The 17,102-nt window shown below is 42.0% G+C and overlaps 1 protein-coding gene across 1 annotated transcript in view; it reads right to left on the minus strand.

The window, feature by feature from the left end:
* The window catches only part of pak4 (p21 protein (Cdc42/Rac)-activated kinase 4), a 48,699-nt gene extending 32,197 nt beyond the window's left edge, over positions 1–16,502 (minus strand). Inside the window, exon 1 of the mRNA XM_071540019.1 lies at positions 16,436–16,502. The gene's annotated coding sequence lies outside the window, so the exon portion shown is untranslated. The remainder of the gene's footprint in view (positions 1–16,435) is intronic.
* Positions 16,503–17,102: the final 600 nt, after the last annotated feature.

A 17,102-nucleotide genomic window follows, 5' to 3' on the forward strand; every position in this document is an offset into this window, starting at 1 on the left:
ACACACACACACACACACACACACACACACACACACACAGTAGCACCTCTCTCCCAGCATTTCCAAGATTTATAAAGTGTTGTGCAAACATACATTGAGTGACCTTGGAGCTACTGACTGCTGTAACTACAGCTCTGTGTGTGTGTGTGTGTGTGTGTGTGTGTGTGTGTGTGTGTGTGTGTGTGTGTGTGTATGTGTGTGTGTGTGTTTGTGTAAATCTCAGCATCAATATTACACTGAGTGGGCCCACATCTGTCAGCTATTACAGTAAATGAGGGAGTTAAGATAGGGAACCGCTTGTTACACTTCCTAAAGTTCCCATGACACACAGTTGCATGGGCCTGCTATCTCACACAAGATAAGACTGAACATCCCACACCTACAAATACACACACACACAAAAAAAACACTTTTCTATTCTTAGCAACTCAAAACAGCAACTACAGCAGCATAGATTGAACTAGCAGACAAATGATCAAGCACTGACAGACTGTCTACCTAATTGCAAGTTAGAATAGGACAAAATAAACAGAAATTTACAGTACTGACAACTGCAATTTTCAAAATATCAACACGGTCTACAGTGTTTTCTACAGCCTCCAATTCAAGGGACAAATCATGGGAAATCCTTCATGATATTGAAAACCTGCAAATCCTGAGCATTAGCATCACATCTCATCTTCCCCAATACAATATTCAGAAAAAAACAACAACAACACACAGGGTTCCTGCACATTTTCAATTAAAAAATTCCATACTTTTTACAGACCTTGATTTGTTTTGAAGATTTTGTCTGGTGTTCAATATGATTTATGTAGAAAAAAATCCATATTTTTCCCAGACCCTATGTTTTGACTGGATTTGATTGGATTTTTGGTCGGTATTTGATATGATGCACGCTGACAGCAGCTGGGTAATAAGAGCGTCCCTCTATCTGAACATTATTCTTCACATCAACAAAAACTGTGGAATCAAAGTGGCTCTACAACAACATAAAAGCTATAATTAATGTGTGTATCGGACCTGAACCACAACATTTCCCATACTTTTTCCAAGACATTTTTTCAAATTCCCAAACTATACCTGGAAATGATTAAATTCATTTTTAATACTTTTCCAGACCTGCGTAGGAACCCTGAACACAGGAGCACTGACAACCCCTCCACCTAACTGCATGTCAGAGACTAGGAACTTCAAATCTATTCCCTTTTGTTTAAAAACATAAAAAAACAGTGACCAAACTTCCTACACAGTTTTAACATAAAGACACTTTCATATCTGTTCTCCTCCTCCTCCTCCTCTCGCCATGTGTCACCAACACTTGTGCAAAAGCCTGAACGGGGGTGAATAGCAGCTGTCTCCGTGCTCACAAATATCATTACAGTCAGTGAGTAACAGGTTGGAGTGGCAAAAGTCAGGGGGGGGGAATTAAACTACACGGTTACCACTATACACACAACACTGTCTTCTATGTGAAACAGAAATCCCCCCCACCTACCTCCTCCTTCCTTTTGCTTTCTTCCCCTCTGCTTCTTCACACACAGCGCATTGTTGTTTTCTCGCATACAATAAAGTTATTATGCTTTCTTTTTTTCTTTTTTTTTTGACTGACGGTTAATCCTCGCTGTGAGAGATTTTAGCAACACAGAGAGTTTTGTTGTCGGAGAGCAGATTAATTTTCGCTCGGTCGCAGCCTGCTACAAGTTTAGCCTCTAAATCTTTACTTTACAACGACAAACTGTGAGATAAACTGCTAAAACAACGTTTTATGGATACTCACGTTAATCACAGGTACGAGTTCATCCAGCAGAAATACAGTAATCCACCTGATCTCATGTCGGGAGCAACAACACAGCTCACGACGAGGAAAGAAAAAAAAAAAACTCCGGCAACAAAGTTATTTCCGCGACGAAATTAAACGTAAAAACCCGACCCGAGGCGGCCGTTTAACGTCTCCGTAACAAACCGAGTGGGTGTGAGAAGAGTTTGTCGGTCATTAACGTTACCGTAAAATAAATGAGAAATAAAAAAAAAAAAAGAAGTGCTCCAGTAGCTCTTGTTTGGGGGGGGGGTTACGATATAAAAGTGTGTCTCCGTCCGTGTCGCATTCCTATGGTTTCAGCAAACTGCGGCCCAGTATCATGACGTCACCGGGAAACGGGGAGTGACGGAGAGGAGAGAGAGAGAGAGAGAGAGAGAGAGAGAGAGAGAGAGACCAACACACACACACACACGTTGATGAACTTGTGTTTTTGATCCTTGTTCTATTCCCATTTGAACTGTATTAGTTATTGTTGTTACTGTTGTGATTATATTGATAGTCTTTATATGGCGTCTACCCAACACACACACACACACACACACACACACACACACACATGCAAAGTGTGATCTGTATCTTAATGCTTTGGCAATGTTGTTCTTAACTTTAATGCCAATAAAGCCAATTGAATTGAATTGAATTGAATTAAGAGAGGGAGTTGGCCCTGAACACAACCTGCTACTGGTGTGTGTGTGTGTGTGTGTGTGTGTGTGTGTGTGTGTGTGTGTGTGTGTGTGTGTGTGTGTGTGTGTGTGTGTGTGTGTGTGTGTGTGTGTGTGTGTGTGTCGCTTGTTAGACAGACTGGTGTCCTTGAGCAAGACATTTACCTGCTCACTCTGTAATTTATTGGCACTTTGATTAAAGATAAGATAAGATAAGATAAACTTTACTGATCCCCTAGGGTAAATTCAGGAATGATCACTCTTGCCTTACAGGAATAATTAATATGTATTTTATGTTTTGTTACCTCTCTGTCAGGGCTGTGTGGCTCTGACCCTTTAACTTTTTGATGCTAGTTTGGTTGCTTGCCTGCTTTTGAACAGTCAACAACAGTTTCAACAGGAAATTCAAATTATGTAAGCAAGAAACCATCAAAATGCCATTTCCTCGTGACTTTAAGGTTGTTTTACTGTTGTACTCCATTGCAGCGAGAGGTAACTGTTTAAAAAATCTGAACTTCAACAGCCAGAAATCCTGTGCGGTGAGGTCAGTAAACGCCACACAGCAGCTCATGTTTACCAACCAGCCGGTCTGTGATGCTTTATACCAAAGAAACCAAAGAAGACGAGAGAGGAAAAGATCTAATGTTGGCGAGTCCAGCTTTCTCTGCTGCTGTTTAGGAGACAGTTTGGATTTCACTCTGAAGTTTTGTTTCATCACCTCCTATGGGCGGAGAAGTGATCATACCTGATATCAGAATTTCATTTGGGCAAAGAGAACGAATCTAACGGCATCTCAAATATCCCCACTTCTACATTTAGGCTGATAAACAGAAAATCTTGCCTGGTGCAGCTGTAAAGTTAAAACAACTTACCCAGAACATGACAATACGCTTGAGTCACATGATATTGCCTCACTTTGGCACAGCTGAGTCTGACAGCAGTGCTCAAATGAACGCTATTCATAACATTCTGACGAAGACGCCGGACTATTGTGAAATACCATGCCTGCCTGCCAATATGAACAGATCCATCACAGAAGAGATGATGAATCAGAGAACAACAAAACAAAACACATCAGAAAGGCAACAAACCTCAGGCCAGCAGTCTCCCAGGAGTTGTTGTTTTAATCACGTCGGCGCAGCTTGTTGCCAAGAAACACCTGAATCGATTTGCGCCCCCGTGTCTCACTTTGTTGCTTGCGGAGCCGGGAGCGTTGCCAGTCTAAATTGCCGAAAAACTTGCACAGTGCATCGCTCATCAACAAATAAAAACAAGCAACTAAGCTCAACGCTGAATTCGAGGAGGACATTCTAGAAAGTGGAAATTACACGGAAAGCCAAACGACTGAAAACGATTACACAGATCTTGATGTTTTCAATAGCTTCTTAAATCAAATTTAGGATATTGGCTCTTATAGATGTCTTGTTGCCATACCAACCAATGACTTAACGTTACAAACAACACACAAGTCATTTATGGATCACTCAAGGAGTTAGCAGCTAAGTGAGTAAACCTGCTTCTTTAAATATTGAGATATAACACCCGCCAACTTTCCCACCATAATCAGAAACATTAATATCATTAACATATTCAAATCACATCTGTTCTGTATCTTTTTAGTACAGTAAGAACCCACAGGCACAGTCAGACCAACCAATCACTATGAGGAACTACGAGGGTTTTTTTCATTGTTTATCTTGGAAACAGACGATAAGGTGTCAAACTCAATACGGAAAAGGCCTGTTGACATTCCTCCCGGAGTAAAAATACAGCAGGAACAGGTCCACTTGACGAATCGGAGCCAGAAACATACAAACCGGCCAATCCCGAGGCCGAGTTCAAACAAAGCATGCAGTGTTGCGGCCAATCAGGGCCGACTTCCAGGAGCAGGTTGAGGAATGTGGAAAGGTCAACGATAAAGGAGGCAGAGAGAGAGAGCGCTGAGCACAACACACTACCTAGCGTGCACATATTTTAACACACACACACACACACACACACACACACACACACATATAGGACCTTGAGAGCTCTGCCTGCCCTGCACTCACTCACTCTCACAAACACACAGAAATATTCAGTCAGGTTCAGGGGCAGAAGTGCATACAAGTTCAAGGATGATTAGGAAGTAATATTCAAATATCAACAATGGTTTCAAGTCAGGAGCCAAGGCGAAACCTGACAGTCTGTTTAACAAGAGAATGTACCAAACTGGGTTGCAAGTTTCCTCAAATAAATCTAAGACAATTTAAGACCTTTTTAATGCCAGGTACAATGCGATATTAGACCAATTTCACATTTGAAATAAGCATGAAAATGAAGACAGCTGTAGAGGTATCAGAGTATAGGTCTGCAGGACTGACAGCACTGCATTTCTACTCATCAAAAACAACGCGCCAAGAAACCGCAACATTTTTAAAACTTGTAAAACTGAATTTATGACTAAAAACACTAGATTTAGCACTGTATTCATGACGTTTTAAGACCATATTAAGTTTAGAAAATATGAATTAGGACCTGCAGATACCCTGAGCAAAGCAATCTGCCATCGAACTTTGTAATTCTACATGCTAAATGTAATAAGGTAGGAGGGAATTACCACCAACCAAATGCTTGTAAACTGTGGTTGTGAGTGGTAAGACTGTCCACTTTCAAGGTCCTCCTCTATTTTAGTTGGATGGTAAAAAGAGAGAACGTGTCAGCAGGTGAATTTTGAGGTTAATGAGCCTGTGTGGCCGGAGGACGGACAAAAAGTTTCTGAATGCAACCCTCAGGTCACAGGAAGGAGAGAACAAGGGAGAGGGGGAGCAAAAATTACAGAAATAGAGAGAGACACACACACACACACAGATAGAGATAGAGAGAGAGATGGAAAGAGAATAAGCCGCAGAAATATATGCATTGGCATCGCTTTTTTCACTTTTCACTAGAAATTAGACTAGCACAGATGTAGTCAGGGTTAGGGCTGAACAATTAATCTAAATTTTATCGAAATCGCAGTATGGCCTACTGCAATTTTCAAATCGCAGGAGGCACAATATTTGTTAAAGGCGAAATGTGTGTCAAAATACCATTTTAAATTAAATACTGTCGTGCTGCAGAGATGTCCTGGCCTACACATCATATTCTACAGACTTAAGAAAAAATCTTTGTTTGGTACAGATCCCTGTCCTTAATCATTTTAATACGTTTTTTCAATGAAAATGAGAATAATGATGTAAAAATTATCATTCCCTCTAATATCGCAAATCATATCGCAATTGCAATATCAGTCAAAATAATCGCAATTAGATATTTTTTCAAAATCGTTCAGCCCTAGTCAGGGTGGAAAATTATTACTAACCAGCCACTAGCCAAATGCTAGTAGATTTGGCCTGTGGCTGGTAAGTTCATCTACTCTACCAGCCATTTTGGTAGGTAGGCGGCCAGCCATCATTTGGAGGTTGTGTTCTATCCTAAAAAATCTGGTGGCTGGTAAATTTTGGAATCTGCCAGCCGCATGATCACATGACTCTACACTCAGTATGACCTGGTTCAGTCCCATGAGCACAAACTACTACTGAACAACATCAAGAGTCATGTTTAAAATCAAAGCATATACTAGACACCGTATGAATCATCACCTGGCTGAGGCCTTCAGCTGCAGGCAGCACCATCATTACATGGTGACAGCATGCTGCGGGACACTGAGGCAAGGTGATGTTGTTGTGGAATATAAAGTCAAACATCACATCACACTCCCCTGTCATTAGCGAGGTGTAAAGTCAGTCATCGCCATAACATCTGGTCAGAGATTTACAGTCTGCAGCACAACTACGCCCTACACAGCATATTGGCAAATGTTACCCAAACTAGGAACACAGTAAGGGTGGGGAGCTGCCACCGGCTATCAATCAAATGCTGGTAAACAGTCAGACTGGCTGGGAAAATCTGGGCAGGGAAAGCAAATGATAAACAGTCTCCACTCCTTCAGTAACTACCACTGAGTTGTCCTTGAGCAAGGCACCGAACCCGCAGTCGCTCCAGTGGTTAAAAACCCCATGAGACGGCATCTTTACATCCTTGATTTGACGCATTTCCCGCTGAAACAGGATGTTGGGGCGGGGCATAAAAGCAGGTGGGGATCATTCAAAAGTCTAAACCAAAGGAATATCAGTCAGAGAGAGAAAAGCAGTTTTATTTGACGGGAGGGGTGGGATTGTTCAAAAATCTGTGATGTGTTATTGGTTGGAATTGTATTTACGCCTCCTGGTGCAGCATGAGCTCTCTTTTCCAGGAAGTAAAAGTAATGGGAGTTTATTTCATGGGGACTTAAAAAGTAGAAGACTATGGTAATTCTGGGCAGCTCAAAACTCATATGTGAAACAGTGTAAATGTGAAGCAGCCATTGCTGAAAGGAAACCATGCATGCCCAGTCAACAGAGGAAACACAAATGGCTGCGGTGTGTCTATTTATCATTGTTCAGGGTCCAACCAATATGGGTTTTTGAAGGCAAATACCAATAGATTTGGCTTTAAGCAGCCGACAGCCAATATTCAAATGTGACCATTTTCATACCAAAAAGGATTGAGTGTTTCCCCCAGAATTTCATTCTTGGCAGAGTGGAAAAGCCTCTGAAACAGAGTTTAGACCATGGGGTCTAAAACTTTCCATTAAAAGCCAGACAAATTCTTTTAGGTCGGTTAGCAGTTAGGCTTATTGAATGGTGGGGGAAACTCTGGGATACATTACAGCCTTTAAATGATGAATACATTTATAGAAAACATCTTGAGCAATTGAATAAAGAGATATCATGTGCAAAGAAAATAAAATTTCATTGCAGATTTTACTGACTCTTTATGTAGCTGTGGTCAGAAAGGAATGTAAATAATATTGGAGGTGGGTGATATTGACTGGCCAATATCCAATATTTAATAAAAAGTCAACATCGGCCTGATATATCAGTCTGACCCTACCATGGTTATTCTACATATCACTTTGTTTATGTTGTACAGTGCCAACATAAGCCAAACTATAAAGCCGTATTTCCACAGAGCATTTACACCGGGTTATTGGTGGATCTGACCTGGGTTTGGTTTCTGTGTAAAGACGTCAAGCCGGACTTCAAGCCAGAGGAAAAAAAAACAAACCTGACCCGACATTTGCTCTCTGGAAACTAAAGCGAGAAACTGTGGCAAACAGTCAACTGCCATCTACTTAGTTTTAAAACAATATCGAACCATAATCATCCACGAGATAATCAAATTTATTGTTGCGGGAGACACAGTGGTTCCTCCTCCCGCAGTGTGAAGACGACCATACTGGGTGAAGCTTATGGAAATGCATTGATTCGTGATTAATTCTATCCCGGCTCTGCTACAGTGTTTTTAGCCAGGTCAGCTGTGTAAAATGCGGCTTATGTACATGCATTAAATCACACTCCCTATTCTTCCCACGGCCTCGGAGGCTGCGGTATGGGACCGGTCCTATAGCTATTCACAGACAGGACACTGGAACAAAAGTCCTGCCTGTGTCATTCAGAATATTCCAGCATTACGGGACGGCAAAATGTAAACAAAAAAAAGCAGCGTTTTCCCTCTTGTTTCACCTCCCACTACAAATTCAATACGCTGCCATTCAGTAGCATTGCAACACCAGTAACAACTAAGGTGAAATGCGGTCACTACCCAGAATTCTCCTTGTCTGGGCTTTCTGTGTGTGTGTTTGTGTGTGTGTGTGTGTGTGTGTGTGCGTGTGCGTAAGCCCTCCATATCACCCGGAACATGCAGGTCCTAGCTTGATTGTGGGGCTGCGATTAAAACGACTGCACATGCAAACACAAGAACACAATCCCTCGCTCTGTTCCTATGTGCAGAAAAAGACACAGAGAAGAAGAAGAGTTCGGTGGTTAACCTGAACAGACAGCACATTGTTAGAGGGCCGCAGATGAGCAGAGATTCACCATTATGATCACAGTCTCCCCCCTTGGACGAGGCAGCCATCGCCTCCACTGAAAACAATAACCAGCAGCAGTGAAAACAATGATCATTGTTTTGCACAACCATCTTCTCAACCACATGATCTAAAAACACAACGTGGAGTTCGTCCAGGCACTGTCAGGAGTGAGACACAAGGTCAAACTGGGCTGGCCTGGTAGGAAATAGGCCTTTAAAACCACCATCCGCCTCCGTTAAATGTTTCTGATTTACCACATTCACATGGTGGCTGTTACAGGAATACAGCAACTTCATGCCAAAAGAGTTCTTTGATTAAATCATTGTTGTGCGACATGAAAACCGGCAGCACCTGTTGTGTGTTCAGTACACTTACAGCAGTGGTTCTCAACGTGGGGTCCGGGGACCACCAGGGGTCCTTGAGGGGGTTCCAGGGGTTCCCCAGCAAATTGATGAATTATTAAACTTCACCATTATTTCATTTACAATTAGTGAACACAACTAGAGATATGTAGAAGAATGACTGTTTTGATCATAGTTTCTCTGTTATCTCTCTACCTACAATACAGATAGTCATGGAATTCTGGACAAAATCATATCTGACAATAAAAAATATTCTCAGATTTGGGGCAGAGAGACAAAATCTCATCAAATGGGGTTCCGTGGCCCTAATGTGGACTAAATTAGGGGTCCTTGACATGAATAAGGTTGAGAATCGCTGCAGTACACTACAGCAGTGGTTCTCAACGTGGGGTCCGGGGACCACCAGGGGTCCGTGAGGGGGTTCCAAGGGGTCCCCAGCAAGTGTTAAACTTCACCATTATTTAATTTATGAAGAAATTAACACAGTTAGAGAATGTAGAAGAAATGCAGACTGTTTTGATCACAGTTTCACTGTTACTTTTCAACCTGCAATACAGATAATCATGGAATTCTGGGCAAAATCATATCGAACAATAAAAACATTCTCAGATTTGGGTCTGAGAGACAAAATCAAATCAAATGGGGGTCTGTGGCACTAATGTGGACTAAGTTAGGGGTCCTTAATATGAAAAAGGTTGAGAATTACTGCACTACAGTATAGTATACATGTTCACATTTTTGCGATATACCAAAAAATGTACCGAAATCGACACTGGCACTCTCTCACCGACCAGATTTTCTACATGTTGGTCTGTTCAGTAAAATACATTTGTCAAGTTGTCAACTTTGCATAAACGGTTTCATTTGTGTTGCTTAATCTTAATCTGAGAGTCGAGCTTCAAAGTAGCAGAGCGAGTGCAGAATCAGCTGCGTCAAGCCAGAGAAGAACAGAACATGGGCGGAAGTAAGGTGGGTTTACTTCAAAATAAAAGCATACCTTTTATATTTATGACGCCAATGGTGAATGTAGTATTTCTGCAACGGGATTAGAAAAAGAAACAAATTATTGTTTCATTTATCGTTATCCAGGTAAATGTTAACAGTATATAGTGACACATTTTGAATTGATTTTTGGAGTGTCCTTTGGCTCTATAGGACTGTGTTGGAGAGCTGTGCACCCAGACAAGCAAGACATACAGTAAGTAGCTCTATAGTGACGCATTTGAAGAGATTTTGATTAGAACTGACCAGTATTATGGGAAAATAATGGGAAAGTTATGCTTTAAGATCGGCTTATTTTGCCAAAAAGTTAGTGTATTCCTTTAAGAGCAAGGAAAGCTGGTCTGTAGGTAGAGACTTATCAGATTTATTTTTTTACTATAAGTCCACTTCCACCTCCACACAATGCTGGCCTAGAACCCAGACTTGGCGGTTGCAAGTAAGCCTCAGAAATAGGGCCTGTTATTGTTATGATATTGAATTTTTTTTTTTTCTTTGTACTTCATACGGTGTCGCTGCCTCTGTTCCTGAGCACCTAGGGCGCTGTGTTGATGTTGGCCGCCGCGCTCATTCCAGAGGGGATTTTTTCCTCTAAGGCAATAAGCTCGGCCCTTTTCTCCCCCGTTACACTGAAGAATCATAATGTTGACCCTCGGAGTGTTTTTCCTTTTTTTGTTTTTCCCTCTCCTTGCTTTTCCCCACCCAGGCGCTTATTTAATCCATTTCCAGTCAGCTTCCTTCTCCGTCTACACCAGACACATTTTTAATTTTAAGAGGGTTGGAGGTGGGATGTTATACTTAATCAGTCAATGAGAACCCATGTCTGTTTTCCATCACTGTCTCTTGATCCTGCAGATAAAAAAATAAGACTGTATTAATGTATGTATATGGCTTGATAAACTGCAATAGAAACTATCCTGACAGAGAGAGAGTGACAGACCAGCAGGCAGACGGACAGAAATAAAGAAAAACAAAAAACAAGACAGCAAGAAAGAAAGAGACAGAGAAAGAAAGAACAAAAGAGAGAAAGAAAGAAAAAAGAAAGAAAGATTGAAAGAAAGACAGAGAAAAAAGAAAGGAAAAACAGACAGAATGAAAGAAAGAAAAAAGAACAAAAGAGAGAAAGAAAGATTGAAAGACAGAAAGACAGAAAGAGAGAGAAAGAAACAGACAGAATGAAAGAAAGAAAAAAGAACGAACGAGAGAAAGAATGAAAGAAAGAAAAACAGAAAGAAAGACAGAAAGACAAAGACAGAAAGAGAAAGAGACAGACAGACAGAAAGAAAGAAAAACAGAAAGAAAGACAGAAAGACAAAGTAAGACAGAGAGACAGACAGACAGAAGGAACAGAAAGAAAGCAAGAAAGACAGAAAGAAAGACAGAAAGAAAGAAAGAAAGAAAGAAAGAAAGAAAGAAAGAACAAAAGAACGAATGAAAGAACAAACGAAAGAAAGAAAAAGAAAACCCTCAACCTCACACTTCTTCCTCTCCCCTTCATTCTCTCTCTCTCTCTCTCTCTCTCTCTCGCTCCCCTGACTCGAGGTGGAGCAGGTTTTGTGTTTTCTCTGCCGGTCCGGCTGCTTGGCTCTCAGACCGGACCGAATCTGGCCCCGCACTCGCTCGCCCTTCCTCCTCTCACGCTCTCTCTCTCTCTCTCTCTCTCTCTCTCTCTCACACCGGCCCTACCTGCCTGGGGAGGAGAAGTATTCACTCTTCCTCATCTCTCTCTCTCTCTCTCGTATCACTCAACTCTCTCTCTCTCTCTCTCACATTCCACTCCCACCTTTCTTTCTCAAGTCCATGCCATCTTCTTCTATGAAACCTGATATTGGGAGGAACATGAGAGATTTTTTTTTTTTACTGTGTTTCCATGCTTGCTAGCCTGCTCTCTCCGTCCCTATCTCTTCACTTTCCTACAGCACACATAGTCAATCAGTCATGGGTAGCCTAATTAGGTCTGCGCCAATTAATCATGTATAATCGTATATGACAGTTTGTTTTCAAAGTTAACAGTCGTAGAACATATCTGCAATACTGAAACGTCTCATTAGAAAGCGTCAAGACAAAGACAAAGTCATTGCGATTAGCATTTTAGCCGTAGTCATACATCCTGAAAAACTGCATCCCTGACAGGTTTACAAACTACAGAACATAATCTATATTCTTTCCTATCACAATGGTTGATATGAAAAAGAGTCAGGCTGATCACCGCTTCACCGCTGGGTTGTTTTCAGTTTATTTTAGGCCTATTGTTTATGTTCCAATTTTTGCTTGTAAAAGTTATGTGATCTGAAATAAATGCAATACTATTTTTTAAATAATAGTAATAATTATTATAATTGTGTAGCCTATTTTCTTCACGCCATGTGTTCGAAAGTTTCCACTCACAGTTGCGCAGTTAACGTTCTGATCGGAGAAGGTGCCACCCACCCCAGAACGTGCTTTGCAACTGTTGGCTACGGAAAGTTTTCGCTTCACATTAGGCTAAAAACATGGATCTTGTAGCGAAACCCAACGTTACCTCTCCTGTTTGGGAACATTTTGGCTTTGAGGCCGATGAAGAGGGAAAGACAAAGAATTTGGACGAGGCAGTGTGCCGCATTTGCAGGAAGAAAATCAACGTCATGCTAGGGCTGGGCGATATGGTTGAAATCAATATCACGATAATCATAAGGATTTTTCTCGATATCGATATATATCACGATATGGTTCATGTATGCAAAATCACGTTAAATAATCAAATTAATGTTCATCTCATTGAACCGAATGGTAACGTTAGGTGTGATGTCAAACAAAACAGAAATATTCAAATAATATTCCTACCATACCTCATTTTATGAGAGTTTTTAAGTAAAATTTGCTTGTCATCATCAATTCAGACAGCAGAAATGTGTGTCACGATATTAAAATATCTTCATATCATCACGATATGATTCCACTGAAAGACGATAAACGATAATATTGAATTATCGCCCAGCCCTACGCCATGCGAGGAAACACGACAAATCTAGCATCGCATCTTAGCACCACTCATCGCCTGTTAGGCTATACAATGCAATGAAAGGCACCCCATCTACCTCGGGAGGTACCGGCTCGGCACTACGTCAGTTAGGAGTCTCTGAGGCTTTTTTTTTTTTTTATGGCGGTTACCGCGACGGTTTGAATGGCTTCGCTACTTTGTGCGATAAGGAAAAAATCAATACCGCGGCAGCTCTAATCACTTGTCCAGGAATAATCTGTTCGCTTGCTCTCCAATGCGATCACAACAGAAATCACATTTTCTACGTTACTTCTGTCTTTCACAAACAACAAAAAATGGGAAATAAGATTCTAACATTTAAAACGCTTAAAATTCCACACATGACTCAGGCAATGACAGGCGTTTCAAATGCGTTTTGTGTGAGTGACATCCTGGCGCTCGCTGCCTGTTACCATTATGAACGTACACAGCCGGCCTGTCTTTCCATCAGTGAACCTCAGGAACCCTCTAGCCGCCAACCCCTCATCTTCCTGTGAAAGCCTGGTTCGGAGCCCGTTGGTTCCTGGAAGTCGTTTTGTACAGCAGCTGTGTTTGTGTCTCTCCCTCCAGAGGGAACCTGGGGTCCGCTAGGATCAAACCAACGACAACATCCCTCCTGCCACCAGCTCCACCCCCCCCCCCCCCGCTGGACGCCGTCTCTCACCGCCCCTGATCGCCTCCTCCTACTCTGATCCATCATAAACCCCCCCTCACAAAAAACCTTGGTTCCCTGGGGCCAACTGTGCAGATTATCCTGTAGTGTGAATGGACTACAGACCGCTGACACGGACTGTTTGGCCCAACGCAATTTTTTTTTTCCCCAACAATGTTTGAGTCTGGCCAGGCTCGTGTAGTGTGAAGCAGCCCAAGATTCACCAAGACTAAAATCTAAGAGTGAAACTGATAACAGCCGATAGGAGTTTAGATACAAGGGGGAAGAAAAGAGAATGAACCAGAAGAGAAGTCACATTTTTTAACAGTAACAACGCCTGCTCACATAGAGAGTTTATATCAGCAAGATTCCCAACTTATGATACAATATCAATTCGAGGAATAAATCTCATATAAAATGGTATAAAATGACAGTGTACCTGGATCAATCCACATAAGTATGCAATTACAAATGAAGTGAAAGAAGTCTAATACAGCATTCCTCATCAATGTTGCCCTTGTAATAATGTCATTTCAAATTACATTTGTAATGTAAATCTAATCTTCTAAGCTTGTGTACCATGAAGCAAGAGACAATAGACCAGCTATTTTGTAATTGTATTTACAGTCAACTGTTCTTGACGGATGGAGAAAAGGTTTTTAATCACAGAATCGGGTAGTGTGTGATCCCTCCTCTTCATGTGTGTGACGCCACATCTTTGTCCCATTGCATAAAGCGTGAACAGACTCCTGAACGGACAACAAGAAGACCAGTCGCTTAGTCTGAACTGCCCACATCGGGCAAGACTTGAACAGTCTTGTAGTCTGACCTAGGCTTAACAGCTGATGTTGAGGGAGGGGAGAGCATTTCTCATTCACTTCCGGTCACAAAGCTGTTTTTCCAATCAATCCCTTCACTGTTACTGCTGCTGCAGGGGGTCAGTTCAGTCAGAGAGAGAAGCGAAGGGAGCTGGAAGCTAATTGAAGCCTCCTGTCAGGAAGAGAAGGAAGAAAGAATGTTGCTATTGAAACCCCAGTTTATGCAAAACACCACACAGTGCCTTGAGCAATGTCTAAGAGACCAAAACAAACAGCAGCATGCAGCCGATACACATGTGCCATCGTATGTGCGGGGAACACCTAACTCGCCAGCGATCCTACCAGTCTCTCTCTCTCTCTGCCTATTAGCATTGCAAAGTTAATAATTACCATTTTACCATCTGTTGACAGTGGAGAGAGCCAAATGTGTTAAAGTCAACATGGCTAGCATCGCGACAGACTGACAAAAGCACAAAATAGATATGAATTTGGTTCATCAAACATCTAAAAAAAATATGTGGTTTGAATCTACAAGTGCGGAGGAGTGAAAGCATGTTTTTTTATTCTTCCCTTGGTTGTTCTCTTGTTTTTTTTCTAAGCCTTGCTGCTCCCTGTGTCTACTCTTGAGAAGAAATCCTAATTCTTCCACCTACAACAACAACCAAACAACACAGCTGTGGGAAGATGCTATCGACTTTACACAATGGAGAACCTGACTAAGCTATTATTCACAACAAAAAAATACAAACAGCTTCAACAAAATTATCACCATCACCAACCGGAGCCGGAAGCAGCCTTTCTACGGGCCACAGCGGCTGATACATCTCAAAATTCACCAGCCACTTTAAATATTTTACCAACCAACTACACTTTTAGAATGATATAGAACTTCCAAATGACGTCTGGCTCCTACCAGAGAGGAAGAAATGGCACAAAACCACAGCAAAAATACACCAGCATCTGGTTTGTGGCTCATAGTTTCAAACCCTGATACCCCATCATCTTTATAGCACATTAGCTTGGTTGGGCTTGGTTTCAATAGAATGCAAACTGCCTGGGTATGGTGTGTGTGTGTGTGTGTGTGTGTGTGTGAAAGAGAGAGTGTGACCCCTCGGTAGTGCTCTGGCATCCCAGGAATGTGTGGGGTGCCCAGCACTAATCGCACAACCTTGCTGACTAACTGGCTGCACCCAATCTCTCTCATTCACACACACACACACTCTCTCTCTCTCTCTCTCTCACACACACACACACAAACAGCAATTTCTCTCTGCAAGCATATGAAAGCCTGAGGCGAACACACATATCTGCCAGCTGAGAGGAAAGGAAGAGGAATAAAAAAAAAATGAAGGGAAACACCAGAGAATGAGGAGGAATGACTTGTGCAATGAAAAGTGGGGTGAAGGAGTGGAGAGCCGGTTAATCAAATTGCAGACAGACAATATCCTCCTTCTGGTTGCCCACACAATACAATGTGATGCTCCCACCCACACACACACACACACACACACACACACAGACTTCTTCCTGCTTCAACACGAACATGGAAGTCAGATGTGATTGATACAATGAACCTGAACTTCTATGTAAAACTTTGGGCATGTTTGCACTGACACAGCACTGTGGCATTAACACTGCGATATCACTGGTAGGGAAATGGCAATGTAGAAAGGCTGATCATGATAGTTAAGGTTACCTGTCCGACAAGAAAAGCCAATGCTACCAGAACCGGTTTGTCTCTTGGATTTGCCATTAAGCCGTCTAGCAAGCTTAGAGGGTCTTGGAAAAAAGAGCCACACAGCCTAGCTAGGTTTCCGAGGCTATGGGTTTTATTTAAACAAGTTTTACAAGTGACTCATCACTTTGCACCTTGGCCATGCCTTCAAAACGACACCCATACATCACGTTGAAAAACATCTTTTGTATAAAACACACAGACCTGACAGAAAGTTACTCTGGTCTGGTCAAACCCAGGCTGGGCAACCCTTTTAGCAGACTAAGTAGCTAGCGTTAGCCACCTTTAGCAACTAGCCTGTGAATCCAGCTAAAGCGGCTAAACTCATCAATGAGTTTTGCTCAGCCAGGCTATGCTAAGGAGGCAGTGAAGCGCCACAAGCTAGCGCACAACAAAACTAAAATTAAGAAAATACAAATGCGCTTACTCACCCCGAAACTCCCCGGTAAACTTTTCTTGCTGCCGCCGGTGTAAGGAAATAAAGTTTCCTCTCTCAACAGCGCGGAAACGGGCTAACTTCAGACAAACTGTGTAACATTAGCCGAAGTCTCACTTTCCCGTCGCCATGTTGAACTGGGGAAATGCTACATCCGGGGAACTGCAGCCAAGCACCATGGCAACCAAATCAGCCACGGGCCACTGACAGAGACTGATTGACAAGGGATGACACTCTCTCTCTCACTCTCTCACTCTCTCTCTCTCTCTCTCTCTCTCTCTCTCCCTCTCTCTCTCTCTCTCAGTGTATGTACACCTCTGGAAAAAATTAAGAGACCACTGCAAAATTATCAATTTCTCTGGTTTTACTATTTATAGGTATGAGTAAAATGAGTAAAATGAGTCAAATTTGAGTAAAATGAAAATTTTTGTTTTATTCTATAAACTACTGACAACATTTCTCCCAAAGTCCAAATAAAAATACTGTCATTTAGAGCAGTGGTTCTCAAAGTGGGGTCCTGGGACCCCCAGGGGTCCTTGAGGGGGTTCCAGGGGGTCCCCAGCAAAAAGAGGAATAATTTATTTTCACTATAATTCCATCCGTAAGTAACACAATGACAGAATGTATGACTATTTTGGTCATGGGTTTCATACACTTTCTGT

The sequence above is a fragment of the Centroberyx affinis genome, unplaced genomic scaffold, assembly GCF_046629955.1.
Source record: "Centroberyx affinis isolate AG114_WGS23_722 - 3 ecotype Tasmania unplaced genomic scaffold, CSIRO-AGI_Caff_v1 ptg003552l_1, whole genome shotgun sequence".
Classification (NCBI taxonomy): domain Eukaryota; kingdom Metazoa; phylum Chordata; class Actinopteri; order Beryciformes; family Berycidae; genus Centroberyx; species Centroberyx affinis.